The sequence below is a fragment of the Lepidothrix coronata genome, unplaced genomic scaffold (assembly GCF_001604755.1).
Source record: "Lepidothrix coronata isolate B3197 unplaced genomic scaffold, Lepidothrix_coronata-1.0 Scaffold90, whole genome shotgun sequence".
NCBI classification, from domain to species: domain Eukaryota; kingdom Metazoa; phylum Chordata; class Aves; order Passeriformes; family Pipridae; genus Lepidothrix; species Lepidothrix coronata.
In genome coordinates, this window is record NW_016690270.1 from 1,670,112 (window position 1) to 1,681,755 (window position 11,644).

Below are 11,644 nucleotides of genomic sequence, written 5' to 3' on the forward strand. Positions count from 1 at the left end.
CCAGCCTGGGCAGGATAACAGAGCATCCCTCAAGCCATGGCAAGCTGAGCCTTCCTGGCAGAGCGCTGGGTCTGATAACAGTGACTGCCATTAGGTGTCACAAGAGCATCAGGTCTTTGCTCTTCCTGAGAAGATGGGCAGTGGCATGAGACAGGAGGGGTGGGAGGATGAAGTGGCCCCAGGGCTGGGTGGCACCTTGGAGCCCCAGGCAGGGAAGATGCAGTCCCCTCCCAGAAGCAGAAGTTCATGTCCCTCATGATGCCACTGTCATCCCTGGAGGTCACCATCCTCCTGCCCTGGCTGTCCCTTTCCCTGTCACCTCCTGAGTTTCCTGCCCTGGCACTAGGCACAGGCAGGAGGTGGCACCAGGTTCCTGCTGTCCCACACTTGTCCCTTCAATAACCTGCTGTGTTTTATTGTGCAGAAGCAAAGGCAGCAGCTGCTCTTGTGGAAGTGGCTGGTGCTGGTGCCTCACTCAACATCACAGCTCCCTCCTGCAGCCAGTGTCCTCCCAGTGTCCTCCCAGTGCCCAGGAGAAGCCCAGGGCTGAGTTTCTCCCAGTTCGGGATGTATCCAGCTGTGGAGGCTGTGAGGGCACAGCTGGGCAAGCTCTGGATGCTCATTTACAGAGGGATGGATGCTCTGGGGTTTGTCCCCTCCTCGGATTCCCAGGAGGCCCAGTGCCACCTCCCACTGCCCCACACCAGGGGCAGGTGCTGTGCTCAGATAATCTTCCAGGAATTTGCAATTCTTCCCCCAAATGCCACGTCCCTCTTTAATTTTGCAACATGATCTAAAACAAAGCAACGTCCCCGATAAGGCACCACTGGGAAAAGCCTTTCTCTCCTCTGCAATGCCGGGCACGAAGCTGCGGTGAGCTGATAAAGCCTAAACACCGGCTTCCCTAGGGGAAGGACCGGAGCAGGAGCTGCCTCCGGGAGCATCTCTCCCCCTTCCCTCCCGCTGGCTGGAGGTGGCCGAGCGGGACAGCCCCGAGCGCTGGGCTGGGACGGCTTCCCGGCCCCGGGTGACCTCCCAGCATCACGTCATCCCTTCCCTCTCGGAGAGGCTGAGTTCATGTCTGGCCTCCCCGGAGCTGGGGACTGCTCCTGGCCTGCCTGTCCCGTCCCGTGCCCAGACACCGGGGCGATGGCCACCGCCGCAGCGCCAGTAACTCAGCTGGGTCCACGCCCTGGGTGGGCACCGCGTCTCCCCTGGGGGCCTCTGGGGGATGTAACGGGGTGTCCCGGGGCGCTGCGCACCCCAAAACCCGGGCTGCAGGACTCGCAGACTCCGGTCGCCAGCGGCACGGAGGCTCGGCGAGGGGCTGGCGGCGTGGGGATGCTTTCCCGGTGACTCACAGCATTCCTCGCAGGTCAGCGGCGGCCGGAGGACACCCCGACAGCCCTCGCCGCCCCTGGCCTCTGCCTGAACTTCGCTGGCAAAGCAACTCCCCCCCGCGCCACATGCCGGGGGTCCTCGGCCCCGCAGCTGCACAGGGCAGGGGGAGGCAGAGGGGTCCCACCAGGTGGCCCCGGGTGAGGATGGGGACAGGGGGCAGAGAGCTCGTGTGAGTATTCACGCTGGCACACTGACCTCTCCGTGGCCTGGGTGTTTCCTCTTCCTTTTCCAGTTCTGCAGAACCCCAAAGAGGAACAGGCTTCCCACAAACACCCCCAGTGCAGCCCCAATTCCGAGCACCTCCCAAGCTCTGCCCAGCTCTGTGCCTCAGTTTGCCCTTGTTGGGGAGAGGAGAAGGGGTGCTGACCCCTAGGAGAAGGGGTGCTGACCCCTCTGACACACAGAGAGTGTTCCTATTGCTTCTCCTCTCCCTCCCAGCTCTTTTTGGGAACATCCCAGCCCATTCACTGCTTGGATTTCCCCCTCTCCCCCAAACATTTCCCTTTATCTTTTCAACCTGAGCCCTTTGAATCCCCTCCCGGGGAGTGGCACCTCGGGGTGCTCCCCCCAGCAAACCCCTGTGTCTCGCTGCATCCCACCACCCGCAGCCATCCCGCTGTTGCCATCCATGTTCCATGTCACGAGCGGGTCAGTTCTCTTCGCTGCTGCCGGAACCCCTTCCCAGCCGGGAGCGGGAATGGGACCGGGAGCGGGAATGGGACCGGGAGCAGGGCGGGATGAGTGCGGAGGAGCAGAGCCGGTGGCAGCGAGGTGGCCCCGCAGCACGTGAGCCCCCGCCGTGGCCGTGGCCGTGGCTGTGGCCGTGTCCCGCCGGCTGCCCGGTGCTCAGCACGCAGGAATGCTGTGAGTTTGCAAAGTGGTTTCAGCGAGACGTTATCTAATGGAGGAGGAGGAGGAGGGTGGATTAAGCCAAACCCACAGCACCGGCTTTCAATTAGACCAAGCGAATTTACGAATTTACGGCTTCTCCTGACACAGTAAACACGCCCTTGATGGGGTCCCGACCTGGCATTTCCCCTCCGTGCCCTGGCAGGCGAAGGGAGCAGCATCCTGCGGGTGCTGGCCCTGTGGCAGCGAGGAACCCCCTGGGCTCTGCATTATTCATCACCACACAAAGGGCAGGGAAATGTGGGTGATGCTGTGGTGGGCACTGTGCCCTGAATCTGTCCCACCACAGGGACCTGGGCTGCAGGGATGGGGAAGTGATGGGGGCAGAGATGGAAAGGTGGGAAAAGAAACAGCCCTGCAGCATCCACTGGATGGGAGCGATGCAGCCCCAGGGCTCCGGGTAACGCAGCAGCACCCTGGGATGGAGGGTGCTGTGGTCCCATGGGTGGGTGATGCTCAGTGGCCTTTCCCCAGAGCTCCCCTCCATGTCCCTGCATCAATCCTGCCATCCCTATGCCTCAGTTTCCCCCTGGGAGCAGGGAAGGGTGCCAGCTTTCTGGGCGTGGTGGCAGAAGGGTGAGCTGGGCAAGCTGGATGAGCCAAGAGAGGATCTCGCAACTGGAGCCGGGAGCATCCCAGCGGCACTGCAGACCAGGGCTGGGTGCGAGGTGCACCCACACGTGTGCCAGGGCACGCCTGGCATCTGCTGCCAGCAGTCTGGTCCTGCCCAACCACCTCTGCCACCCAAGACAGGGCAGTCAGCAGCAGCCCCTCACCCCTCATCCTGCAGCAAAGAGGTCTGGCAGGGTCAGGACGGTGCATCCTGCCCTCCAACCCCAGCGCTGCTGGGCACCCAAGGCCCTCTGAGCCCTTTTGGCCACGGAGGTGGAGACCTGGGCATGTGCTGATGAGGGGAGGAGGCCGCAGTACCTGGTGGGTGGCACAGAGCAGCCTCCCAGCCCCGCCGTGCCACAGCAGCGCCAGCGCCCCGGATGCAGGCACCTGGCCAGGAGCGTGACGGAGGAGCCTGGCAGGGCTGCTGGGGTGACGTCCTGGCACCGCTGCTGACGTCTGACGGAGGGAAAAGCCCTCCCTAGAGCAAATAAGCACCCGGGCTGTGCAAACCCAGCTTGGCAGGCGACTCCGGGCAGGTATCTGGGTCCCATCTGGCCGCTGTTTACCTGCCCGCTGGAATCCACCCTGCAAACTTCCTCCTTGGCTGGCCCAGATAAGGCCAAGGAGCCACTGCTTGTCCATGCCCTGGCCTGGCAGGGAGGACCCTGGAACAACAGACCCTGAGTTGGGTGTCCTGAGGGGATGGTGATCCCCCAGGGATGCCTTTGCCCCTACACAGGGCAGTGCAGTGTGGGTCCCAGTGGGGTTTTGGGGGATTTGAGCACCCAGCGCCCAGCCCCTGCCAGGTCCCTGAGCCAAGGGCCAAACCCTGTTAGCACCAGCCTGGCTCTGAGCAGACCCTGGAGCTGCAAGCCCAGGGAGCAGACAGGGCTGCTGGGTCCCCTTCCAGGAGGGTCAGGCAGGTCATGGCATCCCCATCACTGCCTCAGCTTCCCCTCAGCCAGGCTCTCCTGTCCCTCCCTGACCCGCGGCAGTGGCTCCTGTGGCGTGCAGGGACCTGCCACCACGCAGGGAGGGGACCGTGCCGGGTACGCCTGACTCGGGCAGGACCCTGCCTGCCATTCCCTGCCGCCCACTTCAAATCCACCGGGATTGCTCAGCCCCTCACTGCAAATGGGAGCCACTGGCTGCTCTGACCGAGGCACGGGGGGACCAAGAAGTCCCCAATCCACTCCTGTCCCATCCTGTACCTTGCACTGAGGTCCTACATCCACCCCAGAGAACAGGAGCACCAGCGAGTGCACGGCCACAAGTGCAGCCCCACAGTTCAGCACCGCTGCACCCACCAGCCCTTTCCTGGGTGCTGCCAAGGAGGTGAAGGAACCCCCACTTCTCCTCACTCCCCTGCTCCCCTGCTCCAGTTTTTGCAATGGGGGTTTCCAGCACAGCACTCGCTACTCAGGTGGATGGATGGATGGATGGACGGATGGATGGATGGATGGATGGACGGATGGATGGATGGATGGACGGATGGACGGATGGATGGATGGATGGATGGATGGATGGATGGAGAAGGAGGCTGAGGCCCGACACACTTCATTACACCCTGCCACGCTCTCACTCTTCTTGCAGCCAGGGTTTGCGGTGCTCAGGGATGTGTTGCCATCTCTGGAGATGGGGGAAAACTGAGGCAGGGCAGGAAAACCCGGGTGCCCGTGGGGTGACAGAACCTGGGCGGGAAGGCCGGTGACAGAGCAGGGAGCCAACCCAGCCCCGGCCCCGCGCTCGTGTTGTGAAAGCAGCTGGTTATCAGAGCGGGCGTCACGCTCGGAGCGAGCGGCTTCCAGGAAAGGAAGGAAGTGTGGGGTCACCCAGCCCCGCTGCCGCCCTTTTCCAGCAAACAGCCCAGGCCTGCTGATAATGGGGCCGTGCCATCCGCCACCCAGGAATTCGGGGCCTCTGGCCACGCACTCTGCCTGAAATGCAGGATTTTCCCCTGTTTCCTTTCCCAAAAAAGTGAGACGCGGTGCCAAAGCTGCCCAGCTCTTGGGTGGGGTATGGAGCAGCATCAGCAGTGTCCCAGTTCCACCCCAGTGACTCTTACTGGTAGGAACTGGGAGTCATTGGGCTGGGTTTGCTCCTGTGCTGTGCCAAAGGGTGTGGAAAGGTGCTCAGGGATGTGTTTCCTGCTGGGCTGCCCTGGCACGAGGACGGTAACCCCAGTGCAAGGTTGAACTGGGATGCAAGGTGTGATGGGCAGCTGCTGCTCCTGCACACCCAGTCCTGTCCCAACACCTCCCACTGGACATCATCCCAGAGGCAGCAAACCAGCAGGACACCGGGCAGTCCCACCAAACCAACCCTGGAGCAGCACTGAGGCAGGATCTGACCCCCTGATGCCATCCTGCCGTGCAAAGTGGCCCAGGAAGGAGCAGGGACAGGAGCCTGGAGCCTGCTCCTCCCCGATACCGGGAATAATTACGTGATTATGCGATTTGGAAGCAAAGTGCAGATTAATCTCTGATCTTGTTAGCCCCTGTGTTACCATCTGCTTTGTGCAGGCAGGAGAAGCCCTCGCCCTGCAGCGCAGACAGGGAAAGGTGACAGGAACCCCTGGAGTCCCACGGGGCAGTGGGTGCTTTAGGAAACGGGTGGATCGGGACCTGATGACATCAGGACAAGTGGATGCCACCCAAGGCACCAGCTGTCACCCACAGCCGCCCGCCCCAGCCCCGATTCCTTGGAAGCCAGACTGGATCCTGGAAGCCAGACTGGATCCTGGAAGCCAGACTGGATCCGGCTCAGCGTGGGGCAGGGCTGTGCTGGGACTCCTCCTTTGGCCAACAAGGACAAGGACAGCGGTGACGACGATGGCCCCGGGGGGCTGCTGGGAGGGAAATGACAGTTCAAACCACAGGGAGAGGTTTATTATAGTCCAGCTGGGATAAAGAGATAGAGAGATAAGACTGAGGGCATGCAGGGAGTCTGTGGCAGAGGAGGGGATGGTCCCACATCTCCTGGGCTCCTCAGGGGCTCCCCCATCTCCTCCACTGGAGTTTTTTGCCAAGCAGGGAGAGTGAGATCCACCTTTTATTATGCTCTTGCCAAGAGACTTTCTCCTGCCCAGCAGTCTGGGGCAGGCCCAGCCTTTGCAGTAGGACCAGGTCTCATGGGGATGGGGCTGGGTTTGCACCAGGATCTCTCCAGGTTGGGGACACCACCCAGCCCGGGTCCCTCCAGCACCCAGAGCTCTCTGAGGTGACGCTGGGACAGTGACTGGTACCCAGGAACCTTTATGTCTCCAACTGGGCTGAGCCACCAGCACTAAGAACCGACACCTGTGTGTCATGGACACTGTGGGGTGTGGGGGTGCCCCTCTGCCCCACCACCCTCAGGTGTGGGGGGTCCCAGCGACCCGCTGAGCTGCACAAGGGGACAAAGGACAAACCTAATTGCCCATCGCCCATCCCGGGGCTCACCGCTGTGACCTGGCCTGTGACATCTCCGCACCGTCCACCCCACGTGGCAATTCAGCCTCCTCCAGCTTGGAAACAGCATCCATCCCCGCGGGAGCCCCCCGGGAGCCTCCTCTTTTCCAGCCGCAGACAAAACCCGTTCCCGCTCGCCCCACGCGCTCCCGGCCGCGGGTCGGCAAAGCCCCGGGAAAAGATGAAAGGGATTTCCCGGCTGACCTCCTCACCCCGCACTGTTTGCACCTCCTTTCCCGCACGCAGACAGGCATTTTTCCCATGCTCAGGGGGTCAGCACCTCCTGCACTCCAGGACGGAGCAATGCCAGGAATGTACCTGGGAATAGGCAGGGGTTTGTAGGGCGAAGAGGAAATAGTAGAGCATCTTCTTGTCCCCAGTCAGCCACCAAAACCCTTTTTATAACCTTTAAAAGGTGTTTTTCTTGTGCAAATGCTCTGCAGGAAGAAACCTGTTAAGCCAGGGCAGGTGGGGATCTGGACTCAGCCTGAGCCTCAGGCATAGATTTATTTTGTGTCCCTCAGGTGGTACCAGCCCATGGTGCTGGTCACCAGGGCAGATCCCGAGTCCCCAGGCATGGTCAGGGGTCTACCCTGGGCCTGGGATCTCCCCCAGAGTAGCCAACAGTGCAGGTGCACCCACTCAGCCTCCTCTAAACAGCACTCGGGCTGATTCCAACCACATCTTCCCTGGCTCAAAGACCATTTTTTGCCCTTTAATCCCCATTTTGGGGTGAAATAAACCCATTTTCCCCCTCCAGTTCCACAGGGGCTCTGTGGCCCCCCTATGCCTCAGTTTCCTGGGCTAAATCAGGGAGAACAGCTTGTCCCTAGCACACCCCCCTGCAAGAGGAGCCCAGTTGCCCACAGCCCACGTGCCAGTGTCTCTGCCATCATCCCAGGGTGGGCAGCCAGGTTGGATCCTGCAGCTTCCCTGGGCCCAGCCTGGGGACTGCACTTCCACCCTGCAGCAGTCCCTTCCCGGCTGTCCCAACAGAGATGGAGGATAACATGGAATAACACGGGAGAAATGTGTTTCCCTTTGCTCCTCCCCACCTTGACCTTGCATCACCCAAAGCAGCAGTAAAGGGGAAAGAGAAATGAAGTGGTTTTGGGACAAAACCTGGGCCCCACCGCAGGAGGTGGCAGGACAATGGAGGTGATGCCCATGTTTGGGGGCTGCTCCCATCACCCAGCAGGGCACAAGCCTCGTGCACCCAGATGGTGCCCCTGCACAGAGCCCTGTGTCTCCATGCCCCCTCCCAACTCCTTGTGCCCCTTCTCCCTGCCCTCCTCTGGAGCACCCAGTGGGTGACACAAGCCCTCTGGGACAGGCAGATTTTTCTGCCTGTGCACAGGGATGATCTGGGTGTCTGCAACTCACGGGGACAGGATGGGAAACCTCCTGGGGCCACGGGAGGACACAGCAGGGAAGCCAGGCCGGGCACCCCGGGACACGCCACGTGTGCAGGGGACCAGCTGCTGGGACCTTGCTGATGTCGAGGAGGAAGGAGCTCAGGGGCTGGGGGTGATCTCCCCACTGTGCTCTCCAGGGAAGGGATGTGGTGACACACGTCCCGGGGTCCCCTCTGTCACCCCAAAGCATCCTGCTTTCCCCTCTTGCTCGATAAGAGGGTTTGCTTGTAAACAGCAGCCGCTGGGTAACACTTCTAATCCCTCTCCTCTTGGCTATTATTCATCCCCAGCTAACCTTAAAGCCTCCCCCTTTTTCTCTGCGAGGCACCCCCAGAGCAGAGGAAATTCCTCAGCCCTGACGTGATGTGAAACACGAGCGGCTCGGCCCCTGCCGCCCCCTTCCCTGCCCCAACCTACCCGGGCCATTTCCCAACCCAGGTTTCCCTGTAGCATCCCATTCCCCCCTCCCCTTCTTTTTTTTTTTTTCTTCTTTTCCCCAACCACCCTTTTCTGCTTTAGACATTGTAACCCGAGAGGCTGGAAATGCAGCTCCTTTCATCTTCCATTTCCCACATCCTGAGAGTCTGGGGAGAAGGAGCCCACCCAGATGATGGAATCCCAAATATGTGGCTCCTTCCACCTCCCCGGCCCCCTCCGCCGCCCCCCCGTGAGGCTCCATTCACAAAGCAGATTAGCCATGCTGCCGCCTCCCCGCACACCTCGCCCTGAAAAGCCCGCGAAAAAGCCACCATACAAAAAAAAAATATCAATTAATAAGAAGAAATCCCCGCGGCGGCTCCTCCCGGGGAGCAGGATGGGTCCCTGCATCTCCTGCCCCACTCACAGGTCCCATCACCCTCCCAAACTGGTGGCAATTGGCACCCAAAGGGCCAGGACTGGGTGATGGTTTGGAGAGGTTTTGGGGTGCTCCAGCACTCCAGCCAGGACCTTCCTCCTCCCTGTCCTCGGGTGATTCCAGCCCCAGGATGGGGTGTGTGGTTCCCAAGCTGTCACTGCAGTGTTGGGGTCGCAGCTGGATCTAGAGGGACCCCAAGGACGAGGAGGGGAAGGGAAGCAGCACCCAGCCAGCACCCTGTGGCTGCACTGCCTCCCAGCATCCATGACCCCAACCCACAAGATCCCGACCCTCCTGTCTCTGCGGGGAGAGCCCAGCACGTCCTCAGTCCCCCTTGGAGCTTCCATGCACCCCGGGATCGGCCGCATCCTGCAGGGATGCCCATCACCTGCCCCCCCCACATTTTCTTGCATTTCCAAAGTCACTGGTGAGATCCCAGGGGGCACATTTTTGTGGTCGTAGAGGTGACTTTGAGAGGGTGATGGCACATTGGAGGTGTCCCAGCCACGGCACCCACTGCCTGGCTGAGGACAGCTCCCACCTCCTGGCCGGGGCAGCCAGGGATTGCTCACTGTGTGTAGGTGGGAGCATCCTTGCTTCCCGACTGTCCTCACCCCTCCCTCCCCCAGGTTCTCACTGCCAGGCTAGGACATGCCCTGGGTGGGCAAAGGGCTTAGCCCTCTTCACGGGAGAGTGAGGCATTGCTGGGATGCCTCAAATCCCTTTTTCCAGGCTCTGGCAGGAAGCAGGGGGAGGTGGAGCGGGCCGGGTGCCTGCCTGAGCATCAGGGAGAGGTGAGGACGGTTTCAGGCTTTCCCGGCTTTTCCCTGCTTCGCCCCACGCCCTGGGCCAGCCGGTTCCGCGGGCGACCGAGCCCGAGCCCAGGGAGCCACGGGCGGACTCAGCCAAGGTCACGCAGTGACTCAAAGCTCGCGGTGGAAACCACAGCCCTCCTGTGTCACGGCGTTAATGGCCCCGCATCCTCCCCTCCCTCCTCCGGCCGGGTCCCCTCCGCCGGGGGATGCTCGTGGGGCTGACACGGGGTTGTGCTCCCGGCTTGGCGTTGACCTTGCTGTTTTGTTTCAGGACAGCAGTGGAAACCTGAATTTTAAACCCTCCACCCCGGGGGCTCCAGGGCGGCAAATCGCCCCTGTCTCCCCGCTGGGTATTGCCCTGGCCCTCCCCGTATTCACCTATTTGCTAATTGTGCTGGCGGGGAAGGCGAGGGGGAGGAAATACAAAAAGTAAACTGCGAGAGCAACACTGCAGCTTCAAGGGCCCAGCACAGCAATCAAGCGATAAAGCAGTAATTAAGCCTGATTATCATGCAAGGCAGCCCCGGTTAGACTGGAATGCCGCTGAAGAGCCTGAAAGCTGCCGGGATTGTTTGCAGGGCTCAGAACTGATCTTTTGATGTCTGCTGGGAGCTCCTCTCCCCCAGACCCGCCACCGGCTCCATGTGCCACCCCAGGGTCCTGTTTGTCCCAAGACACAGTCCCGCTTGGGTTTGTCCTCCTTGCAAGCCCTCTGGGCTTCAAACTGCTCCCCGGGGGCTCATGTCAAGAGCTGGGTTTGCCCCAGAGGTGGAAAGAGGCAGCCCTGGCCAGGGCAGGACCTGCAGGACATCCCTGTGTCCATGCTAGGGCAAGCTGTGCTTGTGGATGTGGGCTGCTCTCCTGCACCTGCCATCTCTCATCCCAGAGGAAGAGGGTTGGGAAAAGAGGAGATCCTTAGGGAAGAGGGCTGAGTGGGGTAGCAAGCAGGATGGGGTTTGTTTCATGTTTGCTTGAATGTCTGACACATCCCAATGGCCTCATGGGGGCTGGCAGGGGAAAGGTGAGTGCATGGGATGGGCTTGGGGGAAAAGGTGATTCCTAGCCCTGGATTGGGGTCATTTGAGGAACAGGGATGCATCTGGGTGGGTTATTCTGGAAAGAGATGGATATGGCCGGGAAGTGTGGCCTCCTCCCTGCTCCACACGGCCAGGGCATGGAGCAATATCTTCCCATCACCTCCGAGACGGGGTTTTTCCCAATCCAGAGGGGACACAAGCCCTCCGTGCCGGCAGGAAGAGTCGGACACTGACTCAGCTCGCTGGGGAAACGAGCAGTTGGGCAGGTTTATACACGAGGATGACTTTGGCCCCAGATCATCCCGGCTGCAAGACACGCTGCTCCCTGCTATGCTAATGAGCAGGTTTGGGCAGAGCGAGGACAAGGCTGAGCCTCCCGAGGAGTCAGGGACAGGCAGCCCCCGGGAAAGCCCGGCTGCTCCGGGCCAGCTCTGTTTGTCAACAGGTTTCCAGGGCAGCCCCTTCGGTGCCTTTCATCATCCTGGCAAAGAATTTGATAATGAGTTTGGGGCCAGATGCTAAGTCACCTCATCCCACGGGCTGAGCACCGACAGGCAGAACCAGTTGTCCCAAATATGCCCAGGCGTCGGGTGGGAATAAGGCAGGAGAAAGGCACTGCCTGCCCCTCTCCTCCACCCTCAGCTTGCATCACCCCAAATAACAATACACACAAAAAATATTTAAAAAAATAAAAGCTTTTTTTTAAAAAAAAAAAAAAACGGATGGAGCTGCTGTGTCAGATTCTCCACTTTTCCCTAAATAAAATGTCACTTTCTGTGTAAAGCCCAAGGTGGGTTTTTCAGTTTTTAGCTGTCTCAGCCCCTAAAAGAGGATGTGCTGTGTTCTGGGTAAATCTAAAAGAGGCAGTAGTGGTGGTGAGTCCTTCCTGGCTGGAGTGAGGGCTGAGCCACAGCTCTGCACCCCAGTTTAGGTTGTGCATCTCAGTTGTGTTTTATCCCTTTTTTCAAAATACTACAGTGGCCTGGACCTCACCAGCATTTCCAGTAAACCCCATTCGATTTCGAGCAAATCATCCCACAACTATGTGTGGGATGCTGGGAACTCCTTGGTCTTGCTCGGGAGCAGGAGCCCAGATGGGCTTCGTCTGGAATAATTCAGCTCCCGATGGCTGGAGCTCTTTGCTCTA